The sequence below is a fragment of the Mandrillus leucophaeus genome, unplaced genomic scaffold (assembly GCF_000951045.1).
Source record: "Mandrillus leucophaeus isolate KB7577 unplaced genomic scaffold, Mleu.le_1.0 Scaffold537, whole genome shotgun sequence".
Taxonomy (NCBI): Eukaryota; Metazoa; Chordata; class Mammalia; order Primates; family Cercopithecidae; genus Mandrillus; species Mandrillus leucophaeus.
In genome coordinates this window covers 1,673,307-1,685,426 of record NW_012105775.1, presented here as the reverse complement: position 1 = coordinate 1,685,426, position 12,120 = coordinate 1,673,307, and the positions used below count along the sequence as shown (strand labels likewise).

The following is a 12,120-nucleotide window of genomic DNA, read 5'->3' as shown; positions in this document are numbered from 1 at the left end:
CGGCCACTGCACTCCAGCCTGGGCTACAGAGCGAGACTCCGTCTCCAAAAAAAAAAAAAAAAAAAATCTAAACAGAATTGATTACCAAGTGAACGTGTAACACTTAGGGAATAGGAAGCGTCCAGGACAGCTTCTTAGTGATGGTAATGATGGCAGTGGTCACGGCTCATACCGTGTCTCCCAAAGAGAGAGACTCAGTCTTTCTGTGTCTGGCCCTGGTGGTTTCAGGGAAGCTGAAACCTCCAAAAAGTGAGTCTTTGCTATGGCAGGGAAGCCCTATTCGTCAGAATCAGAATTAAACAGCAGTTGAGAGGATTGTCCCTTGATTTACTTTGTTGAGTAAATAAAATCATTTTTACCTCTCCCTAGGGGCTGATTTATTAGAAATTCTAGTATTTAAAACTGGAATAAGAAATTTTAAGTTTGCAACTATAATCCAATGGATAGAAAAATAAATATTTTAAGACCTAGAAAATCTCTACATGAATTTTGTTTCTATTGCGCGACCTTAAAGGAGGCTCCTTGAAATATAAAATTCTTTTTTTTTTTTTTCATTTGAGACGGAGTCTTGCTCTGTTGCCCAAGCTGGAGTGCAGTGGTGCGATCTCAACTCTCTGCAACCTCTGCCTCCTGGGTTCCAGTGATTCTCCTGCCTCAGCCTCCCAAGTAGCTGGGAATACAGGTGTGCACCACCACGCCTAGGTAATTTTTGTATTTTTAGGAGAGACGGAGTTTCACCATGTTGGCCAGGCTGGTCTTGAAATCCTGACCTCAAGTGATCCACCCACCTTAGCCTTCCAAAGTGCTGAGATTACAGGCATGAGCCACCATGCCCAGCCTGAAATATAAAATTCTTACAATTCTTTCTTTCCACAAATTAAATATAATGAGGTCTAACAAATACAGAGATGTCCTCTAAGAGCAGGTGGATGGGAATAGATGACCTGAATGTTCCTTCAAGCTTATGTTCTAGGATTCTGTCCCTGGAAAATGAGTGTGGGTAGAAGAGGAGCTGAGAAAGTTCCTCCCTGCCATGACATGGAAGCTGCAGGAGAAGTTTGTGGGGCAGGGAGGGAGGGTGGTGGGAATCCCACTGTGACCTTCTTAAAAATGACAATCATTCAAAAACGTTTTAAAGTCTTTTTTTGACATTATTTCATTTGGTCACAAAGCAGCCCTTGATGTAACCAGCTGACAAGAGGCAATATAAATTTAGAATTCCAGCTTTAAGAAAAATGTTACGGGGGCCCTTGTCCTGTTAATATCTCTACCACTGTACATGCAGGAGGATATTAGAAGGGGCTATGAAGGAACCTCGCTGGGACTGAGCCCTGTCTCACACATCTTGTGTTCCCAGCCTGTAATGTGCACTCAGGGCTGTGGAAGTGAACTGCTCAGAGCTCAGCAATGGCCATATCTGATGGTCTCCTCCTTTTTGTAGCCCCGATCAATTCAGGAATAACCTTATGTGACCACAAAAGGAAATACATTTTCTAATAATCCAACATAAGTATCCCAACGTTTGTGCCTATAAGTCCCATCTGTAGTTTGAAAAGCACGGGCTAAGCTCTACCTATGTCTAAGGATGTCCACTTTGTGAGTTAGGGTCTGATTGTGCTCTATGGGTGGTTTGAGCTTTGTCCCTTGTCTAACATCCTCTGTGGTCACCTCACTGCTAGGTATATGCAGAACACCAGCCCAGTGCCTGGCATGCTGCAATGGCTAATGAAGGCAATGATCCTTTTAAAACTCAGCTAAAATAAATATTCAGCATATTTTTAAACATTTACAATGTTTTAAATGTAATCATATTGATGAAATTTTGGATTTTTTTATGAATCCAGTTAGATTCCTTTTTGTAGAATCCAATTTGATTTTTGGGAACAAAAACTCGTATTTGTTTCTCAAAGTACTTATATCAGTTAAGAAGGGAAATTGAAGGACCAAGAAGCCCAATCTTGAAAATGTGTTGTGCATTTCGGCTTTAATCGCAATGTTCTCACTGGAAGGTTGTAAATCATCCCAACCTTTTCTTTCAAAGCAGCTTTTCTGGTGCAGGGGACCATGTTTAATGTCCCTTCGAAGTCCCATTATCTACATGTTTCCTCTTATCTCTTGGTAAACAGCCTGCACCTTAGTTCTGGTCCCTATCACTTTGTTCCTGAAATGAGACTGTGGGTGACTGGTTTCCCCATCACTGGTCTGTTCCTCTTAATCCCAGAAGCTTCAGGGGAATTTTCTTAAGTACAGCTTTCCTCATGTTTCCTTGGGACTTGAAAATCTCTTTTACCTGCCTGTTACTTACAGAATTAGGTTCAAATGTCTCCAGTTTGATCTAACTCTAACTTTCCTTCCACTCTCCTACTCTTTATGGATCCTGTCCTCTGGCCCAGGCCTCCCAGCCAGGAAGGTACCTCTCATGAGGCCTTTTGAGACGTAAGAGAAGGGAATATTTTGGTTTGATTTTTGGTTGCTGGACCTTCTGTTCAGGCAACCATTCTTCGGTTCCCAACTTTCCCAAGAGAATGCCAACCTTGCCTCCATCTTGGCAGGTGTGTCTACCAGCCACACAAGTTAGCTACAATCCTGTGCCTCTCAGAGAGAATATGTTAAAATTCACTGCAACTCGATACATAAGAATTGTCAAAACTAGATGGAGAGAAATTGTCTTAGTTCAGGCTGCTGCATCAACTATACCATAGACTGGGCGGCTTAGACAACAAACATTTATTTCTCACAGTTCTGGAGGCTGAGAAGTCCAAGATCGGGTGCCAGCAGATCTAGTGACTGGTGAGGGCCCATTTCCTGGTTTGCAGACAGCCATCTTTCTGCAATGTCCTCACATAGCAGAGAGAGAGCAAGCTCTCTCATGTCTATTCTCCTGAGGGCACTACTCTTATTCATGAGGGCCCCACCCTCATAACCCAATCACTTCCCAAAGTCCCCAACTTCTTGTTTGTTTGTTTGTTTTTGGGACGGATCCTCGCTCTGTTGCCAGGCTGGAGGGCAGTGGCACGACCTCGGCTCATTGCAACCTCCGCTTCCCAGGTTCAAGTGATTCTCCTGCCTCAAGCCTCCCAAGAAGCTGATACTACAGGTGCCTGCCACCACACCTGGCTAATTTTTGTATTTTTAGTGAAGATGGAGTTCACCATGTTGGCCAGGATGGTCTCAATCTCTTGACCTCATAATCCACCTGCATCAGCCTCCCAAAGTGCTGGGATTACAGATGTGAGCCACTGCACCCAGCCGGCCCCACCTTTTAATACTATCACCTTGGAGGATAGGGTTTCAATACATTAATTTGGGTGAGACACAAACATTCAGTCCATTGCAGAAATTATGCATCTCAAGGATTTCCTGAAAGGTATCCAGTTCTCCCAGTCCTCAAGAGTTTCTAGAATCTACTCTTGGATGATGCCAGGCCTCTGGAGAGCCCCATATGTAAGGCTGACTTGTTTTGACTACCTATAGAAATGCTTTTGCTTTATTGCACTTCGACCATATTCTAGCATCCTGCACTGTGAAATATTAAAACAGCCTGGCAAACCTTGTGCTTGCACTTATTGTCCAATGTTATTAAGGATGTTGTTCACCATATTGCACAATGTCCTCTTTATGAGGATCCTGGGGATATCATCTCTCTAGTGTCTTTGCCAGAAATAGCTATGATCCTTCCAAGGAATTAGTTTGTTTTTGCCTTAAAGACACAAGAAACCATTTGTGTTTGCTTTCTACATTGGCTTCTGGAAAGCCCGGAGTGAAATCTGTGGATCACTATTAGTAAATGTACTGGGTATCCTAGAATGCAATTAGGACCGTTGACATTGTTTCTGTATTTGTATTTGTCTTACCTCTGATTTGCACTTAAATTTCTTCACTTGCTTTCATACTATGTATACCTTTTAGATTAAGTTTATTCCTTCTTGAAATTAGGTGGGAATAAATAAGTCTGTCTGGGCTTGGCATTGGTAGGTGTGACAAAGGTGTGACAATGCAAACACAGCCACAATTAAAGGTGCCAAGAGTCAGTTTCGATGGAAATACCAGACAGAGACAGCCTTGCCAGCTTGACATTCATCTCTGCCAGGACTGCAAAAGGTCACATTGTGTGGGCAGGTTGACCTTCAGCATTTCCTCTGGAGGGAATATGCTTCAAACCTTCTGAGTCTTCCTGAGAATATGGACCTTCATTTACATTTGGACAACACAATTAGTGCATTTTCCAAAATTACTGGGTTTTATTATTTTCATATTCTTTTTTTAATATGATCTTGAGTGTGACTCTTTCACTCCTAAGAGCAGATTATCCAAGACTCACCTGAACCAAGCTTTTCAACTGTTGGCAGCTATGATGTATCTGTCAAGTCTAAGCCATCCTTCATGGCAAACTGTTTCCTCAACTGCCCTTTCACCAATCTAGAGACACCCACATGTTCCTCATAGTCTACTGTGCTATTTCACTCAGATGGTTAGAAATTCGAATTCTCCGTCTTCTCACATACACACAGACACACACATGTGCATGCATACACAGACCACAGACTCACACATACTCATGTAACCAGCTCTCCCAGTTTAATGAAAAGGGGGGAAAAAAAAAAAGCCCTGGCTTTCAGCTCAATGTGATAAATGGTAGAACAGGATAGAAGAATAAGGAAGGGGAAAATTGGAATGCACATTTTTGAGGTCTGCTGTTAAACCAGTTTTGCTAATTTCTTCAAGTGAAAATCCTCCTTTATGCTTTTTCCTTATGTAATATATTTCTGAAAACTGTCGGCTGGGTGTGGTGGCTCACGCCTGTAATCCCAGCACTTTGGGAGGCCAAGGTGGGCAGATCACCTGAGATTGGGGGTTCAAGACCAGCCTGACCAATGCGGAGGTTTAGTAGAAACCCTCGTCTCTACCAAAAATACAAAATTAGCCAGGCGTGGCGGCGCATGCCTGTAATCCCAGCTACTTGGGAGGCTGAGGCAGAATTGCTTGAACCCGGGAGGTGGAGGTTGCAGTGAGCCAAGATCGCGCCATTGCATTCCAGCCTGGGCAACAAGAGTGAAACTCCATCTCAAAAGAAAAAAAGAAAAAGAAAAGACAGAAAGAAAACGGTCTTATTTCCTCCACTGGAAGATAATTTCTTCCTAAATTGTTATTAATGTATAGCAAGCCAGTGTTAGTGTGTCACTGTGGCAGATTGAGACCCCACCCCCCCGAAGCCTAGGGTCTGCAGTCCGAGAGTCCCAGTGTGCAGAGCGGTCAGGTTATGGTGGCCATTACTCTCTGGATGCCCCACTGTTTATAGTCCAGTATGCATTTCCATACATCTTCACCAGAGGGAAGAAACGCTTATTATCGTAGAATGAGTTAAGAGACCCTTGAAATGTTTTAGAAAAAAAAAGAATGCTTTCAGCCAAGAGCCAAAGCGAGGAGGTCTGGCAGAAAGACAAATGGAGTGCAAAGATTTGGGATCAGGCTTTAACTGTCTCCCTTTTTATGTATGCAGCCTGCTTGGCTTTTCCCCTTCCCGACCTGGACTCCTATTTCATAGACTGCTATCCTAATAGCTCTGAATGTGCATTATGATTTGAAGGTTGTAGTTTTCCATCTCTGGCATATTATGGTCATCTTACTCCTGGGTTCTATATAGAGGCTTGGTCTAAACATAGCCTTTCTTTCTCTGCCACCACATGTAAGGTAATACAATATACTGCTGTGGAGTTCCTCAACTGGTGCCTGTTCAGACAGAGATCTGGAGAAGAACTGTTTTATTTGTCCATTCAATCATTGCATCAACAACTTTGTTAGCACCTGCTAATTACCAGACACTGTGAATAATGATATGAGATCCCAGAAGAAGTGAATAATGAATAGGGGTAGGAGTGGGTGAAGCGAAATGTTTTGTGTTTCAATTAAGTCTCCAAAGACATATAGAAAGATTCAAAGACATTCTTTTGGCCATGACTGAATAACCAGTACTGAAATATTCTTACTATCATAAACAATTATAAAACTGAAAAATTACATTAACCAATACTTTGCAGATATTGGACAACAGGCAGTTCGGGGCCCTTATCATTGAGAGAAAGGAAATACACAAAATGAGCTTCATAACTGCCTCCACTTTCTTTCTAGAAGTGCTTTCTTGTTCACAGTATAGGAAGCTGGAGCCCAAACAAAGCACTGTGGTCTTATTGAACTAGGGGGATAGAATCTGGGTCCTGGGCTACTGAAGTACTTGGACTTTGTAGGTCAGAGTACCAGATAGGAGTGAATTGCAAAGAGGAGCTGCAGAAATCTGCATGGAGATCCCCTTTCATGATTAGATGGATATTAACCTGCTCTTGTGTAGGCATAGCCTGACACAGAATGGTAACTGGAATGATGTGATATAAACAAAGATTATGTAGGCTATGCAGTGCTGAGAAATGTAGAGGCTCCAAATAGCCAGTGAGGACACCTTGTTGAACATCTTGGGCATTCAGTTGAGACCCCCAAAAGACCAGGCTTTAGGAGTAGAGATATTATCACCCTAGAACAAGGACTACTCTGGACCTTCCCAGCCAAAGATTTAAAACAAGCTTTAAAAGGATCAAGCTGATAACCTGATGGGCAAATAAATTAACTATCTGACAGAACATGACTCTTTTAAAAAGGAAGACAAAAAGTTCACACTGCCAGGACTATAACATCAATGATATCTAGCATATAACAAGAGTTTCTAGATATGCAGAGAAGCAGAAAAAAAGGGACTCATAACCAGGAAGATGAAACTATAAATAGAAACACACTCAAAGATTTTAGAGTTAATAGAAAAAAAAGTTTCCACCAGGTAATCCTATGTTTAGGATTTCAAAGGAAAAATGATCATAATGAAAGAACATATGGAGAATATTAATAGAGAGAAAAAGTACACCAAAAACTTAAAATTCTAGAACTGAAAAAAAATACAATATCTGAAATAAAAAATTCAGTAAATGGGCTTAACAACAACAACAACAGAAAAGATCAATGAACTCAAGGCTATAGAGACTATCCAATCTGATGCAAATGATGAAAAGACTACAGAAAACTATAGAGACCCAATATCCTGTGAAACAATATCGAGTATTCTAACATATGTGTAATTCGAGTCCTAAATGGAGAAGTGTGAAATAGGGGTGGAAAAGCAACTGAAGACATATTATCCAAATTTTTTTACTTGATGAAAAATGTCAATCCATAGATCCCAGGATCTCAATACATCTCAAGCAAGACAAACACAAAGAAAGCCAAACCTAAATGTGTAATAATCAAATTTCTGAAAATTAAAGGTAAAGAAAAATTATAAGCGCATGTGAGATTTGTAATCATCATCTTTCCAAGAGCATGAGAGAGTTTAAAAACAAACTACATTATATAGAGAGAACCAACAGTGTGAATTTTCTCTGACTTATCAAAAGAAATAATGCAAGCCAGAAAACAATGGAATAATTTTTTTAAGTGCATAAAGAAAAATCAAAAACAAAAACTATCAACTCATAATTCTACATCTAGGAAAAATATTCTTTAAGAATAAAGACAAAATTAAAATATTTTCAGATTTTAAAAAGCTGAGATAATCACCAACTGACATGCACTATAAGAAACATTAAAAGGTGTTCTTCACGCTAAAAAACAATATTAGATGAAGAATCGATTCTACACAAAAGAATGAAGATTGTGAGAAATGGCAAATATGTGAGTCAAGATAATTTTCTTTTTAAAATCTTTTAGAATTGATTAAGCAAAAAATGATAAGAATGTATCATTGGGTTTAAATTACATGTCGAAGTAAAATGTTTGACGACAATAATGCAAATAACATGAGAGGATAAATATTCCATTGTAATGTCTTACATCATTGGAGGACTCATGAAATTGATTCATAGTAGATTGTGATAAGATAAAACACACATTATAACCCTTAGAGAAACTGCAAAAAATAAAAGAGGTATGGCTAAAAAACTGACTGAGAATAAAAAATAAAATACCCAAAGTTGCTCAATTAAAAAATAATGACCGGGCCGGGTGCGGTGGCTCACACCTGTAATCCCAGCACTTTGGGAGGCCAAGGCGGGTGGATCATGAGGTCAGGAGTTCAAGACCAGCCTGGCCAATAGGGTAAAACCCCATCTCTACTAAAAATATGAAAAATTAGCCAGATCTGGTGGTGGGCGCCTGTAATCCCAGCTACTTGGGAGGCTGAGGCAGGAGGATGGCTTGAACCTGGGAAGCGGAGGTTGCTGTGAGCCAAGATCTCACCATTGCACTCCAGCCTGGGTAACAGAGCGAGACTCCATCTAAAAAAAAAAAAAAAGACTGGAAAGAATACAAATTTTAAAAGTTGGAAAAATAAAAACAAATAGGAAAATAGTAGACTTTCACAACAAAAGAGAGGCGTTTTATAAATTTTTCTAGCAGATATGATATAGGACATATTATTTTAATGCAAAGCAGATGAAGAACTACCCTACTAGTCTAAACTACGCCCATTAACCTTTAATCATTCGGATCCCTTAATCCTCTAATCATTGGATCATTAACATTCAAATATCCTGGAAGACTGGCTTATCTGTATTTTAAGAGGAAGCCGGTCCTATATTTTACGTCGGTTCTTTGACCATTCGTTGGAGCTCTGGTTTTCAGCCTCTTTCCGGGCTACCTTGTAGCAATTTGAGGGTCAGTCATCAGTTTCTGCTTGGTTTCAAAGATCCAGGAGAAGCTTACTGTTGTTCAAGACGCAGATGGACCCATCACAGCAGTTTAATCCAACCTCCATCCCGGAGTCTTCACAAATGCTGACCGAAGAAAATTCTCGGGACGATTCAGGGCCCTCTGAAATCTGCTTCGAGATGTTGATAAAGAACGTTAGTAACTTAACTATCAACACTAGTAACGAATCCCCTTCCCCTCTACCATAAGATTCACTCCATCGAGTGATAGATGGAATTGCTGCAAGAGCAACAATCCTCAGGGAAATCAGAGATGACTTGCTTTACAAGAGGAGAAGAGTAAGAACATTGTTGTCTGTGCAGAGAGAAAGGATGGCAAGATTCAGATATATGTTACTCGGCAGAGTTGGTATGCATGAAAGAATACTAACAAACACTGGGCTTAAGGGAATTAAGAAGGAATCAAGGCCGTTCAAATGTCCCTGCAGTTTCTGCGTGTCCAATGGATGGGATCCTTCTGAGAATGCTAGAATAGGGAATTATGACACCAAGCCACTTCAGCCATAAAACTTATTCTTGCACCTTTTTCTTCTTGCTGGTAATTTTATATAGCAGGTTGTGAAAGGTACGCTATGCTAGTATAGACTATACACCAATAATATTAATGAGTTCTAGGATGTGTTTTTCTTCTTGTATCTTTTTCTTCCTACTATGATACTAGTAATTTGTAAGGGATCTGTGTAATTTGAATGTATGTGAATAACTTTAGCTCTACTGTTAGATTTGACCCAGAGATGATATAAGTATTCCCATGTGTCTTAGAAGCCCAAAGTCAGTGAGATGAAACCCAACATCAAGAAACTGAAGCAAAGTTACTTGTGGATAAAGAAAGCATTAGGTAGTTTGGCTATAGCATAATAACTAGATTTTCTGGCTTTCAAAAATTTGGATTGCAATCACAGCAAACTTATTTTTACAGTTTTCAGTACAAAAAGGTGTTTATATAGAAACAATAAAGTTGACATTTGAGTACTTTTTAAAAAAAAATAGTAGACTTTCACTCAGTCATATAAATAACCACATTACGTGTAAATGGATTAATTGCTATAATTAAAAATTGAAGATCATCAGACTAGATAAAAAAGCAAGTCCTAACTACTTGCTGTTTACAAGAGATGTTTTAACTATAAAGATCTGGAGAGTCTTAGGAACCCTCACACCTATTTTGCTTTGTGCTATTTAAAAATAAAAAGATAGAAAATTATATTCCTTACAAACACTAACTATAGGAAACCTGGATTAGTTTTATTAATATCAGACTTCAAGATGAGGTGTATCACCACATTAAAGAAAGATATTTCATAATAATTGAAGAGTTAATTCATCAAGAAGACATAACAGTCCTAAATGTGCATATACCTAGTAATAGAACTACAAGAAGCAAAAACTGACTGAATTAAAAGTAAAAACAGAAAAATCTACAACTATCATTGAACACATCAACACTATACCTTCAGTAAATGATAGAAAATGCACACAAAAATATTAGCATCTAGAATGTTTGAATGATACTGTCAATCATTTGAAACTAATTGACATTTATGGAACACTTCACGTAGCAACAGCAGAATACAGATATTTTCAAGAGCACTTGAAACATTCACCTAAATAGGCCATGTGCTAAGCCATCAAATAACACTCAATAAATTTCAAGAGATGGAAATAATAAGTGTTCATTCTCCAGTAACACTGGAATTAAACTTGAAACTTACAAAAATTTGCATCATAAAAATTCCCCAATATTTGGAAAATAACACGCTTCTAAACTCATGAGTCAAAAAAGAAATAACTAAGTTAATCACAAAATAACTGAATTGAATGAAAACAAAACACAGCATATAAAAAAACACGTGGGATGTAACTGAAGCAATGTATTGAGAGAAATGTACAGCTGTAAACGTTTATATTAGCAAAGAAGAAAGGTTTAAAATCGAGATGTGAGCCAGGGTTTGGCAAACTAGGGTTCGTGAGCTTACAATGGCTTTTACATTTTTAAAAGGAAGAGGGGAAGGGGAAGAGAAAGAGAAGCAGAAGGAGGAAGAGAGGCAGCTGCAACAGAGACCATATGTGGCCCACAAAGCTTAAAATATTTACTCTCTGGCCCTTTACAGAAAAAAGTTAGTGACCCCTGACATAAGTTTTCACCTCATACTAGAAAAAACTGATGATGGTAAATCCAAAGCAAGTAAAAGGAAGAAAATTTTAAAGATAAGAGTTGGACGTCTATGGTTTCTCTAGAAAATAGAGAAACAATAGAGGAAAATTAGTGAAACTAAATGATGCTTCTTTGGAAAAATCAAGAATGCCAACTTTCACCACTTCTACTCAGCAGCATACAGGAGATCATAGCCTGTGCAATAAGGTGCCAAGAAAGATAATAAAGTCAAAAAGATTTTTTAAACTTCTAGAAATTGTTGCCTACATTCACCATCTCTGCTTCTTCCCCTCCCGTTATTTCTTGAATTCACTCTCATGAGACTACCCCTCCCCCACCATTCCCTCACAACCTGTCTTGCAAAGATCACCATACACCTCCATACTGCCAAATCTAACAGTTAATTCTTCATGTAATTTGACCTGTAAGCATCATTTGATGGAACTGATGTTCCCTCTTCCTTTAAACTCTTTTTTCACTTGTCTTTTGGGACTTCCTGGTTTTCTTTCTAACTCACTTGCCATTTCTGTTCTATCACTTTATTGGGATCTCTTCACCTGTCCAACTTTTAAATGTTGGAATGCTTAGAGTTTATTTCTCAGACCTCTTCTCCATGCTCTCTGTACACTTTCTTGCTAGCATATAGGTGATTTGAAATAGCCCCTACATGCTAATAATTCTCCTAGATTTTATAAATCTCTAGCCAGGACTTGTCCCCTGAGCTCCAGATTCCTTAATTCAGCTGCCTCCCTGACATCTCCATTTTTATATATTAGGCACTTAAAACTTAACATATGTAAACGTAAATCCCTGATCTTCCCTTCACTCCTACCCAAAGGCTGGTCCTCCTGCAATCTTCCTCTCCTCTGTAAATAGTAATTTCATTCTTCATCCTGCTCAGGACAGAAACCTGAGCATCATTCTTTTCTCATCTTTTCAATATCCCATGTCTAAATTCGTCAACAAATCTCATCAGACTGCTTTCAGATATATCCAGAATTTTATCATTTCTCACCACTTTCTCCAACCACCCAGGACCAAGTCATCATTCTCTCCCATCTGGGTTAACTAACAGCTTCACAACTGATGCCCTGGCTCCCACTCTTGTTCCCTCGACAGTCCTTTCTCTGGGCAGCAAGCCAGAGTGGTCCTCCTAAGACATAAGTCAGACTACATTTCTTTTAAGCTAAAGCCATCCAACTGTGCCTCTAACTCATT

General features: G+C 39.3%; 1 protein-coding gene and 1 pseudogene across 1 annotated transcript in view; both read left to right on the top strand.

Moving 5' to 3' along the window:
• Nucleotides 1-12,120, top strand: part of PCNXL2 (pecanex-like 2 (Drosophila)) — a 345,612-nt gene that overhangs the window by 287,255 nt on the left and 46,237 nt on the right. The gene's annotated exons all lie outside the window — the stretch shown is intronic.
• Nucleotides 8,669-9,254, top strand: LOC105551893 (annotated as a pseudogene).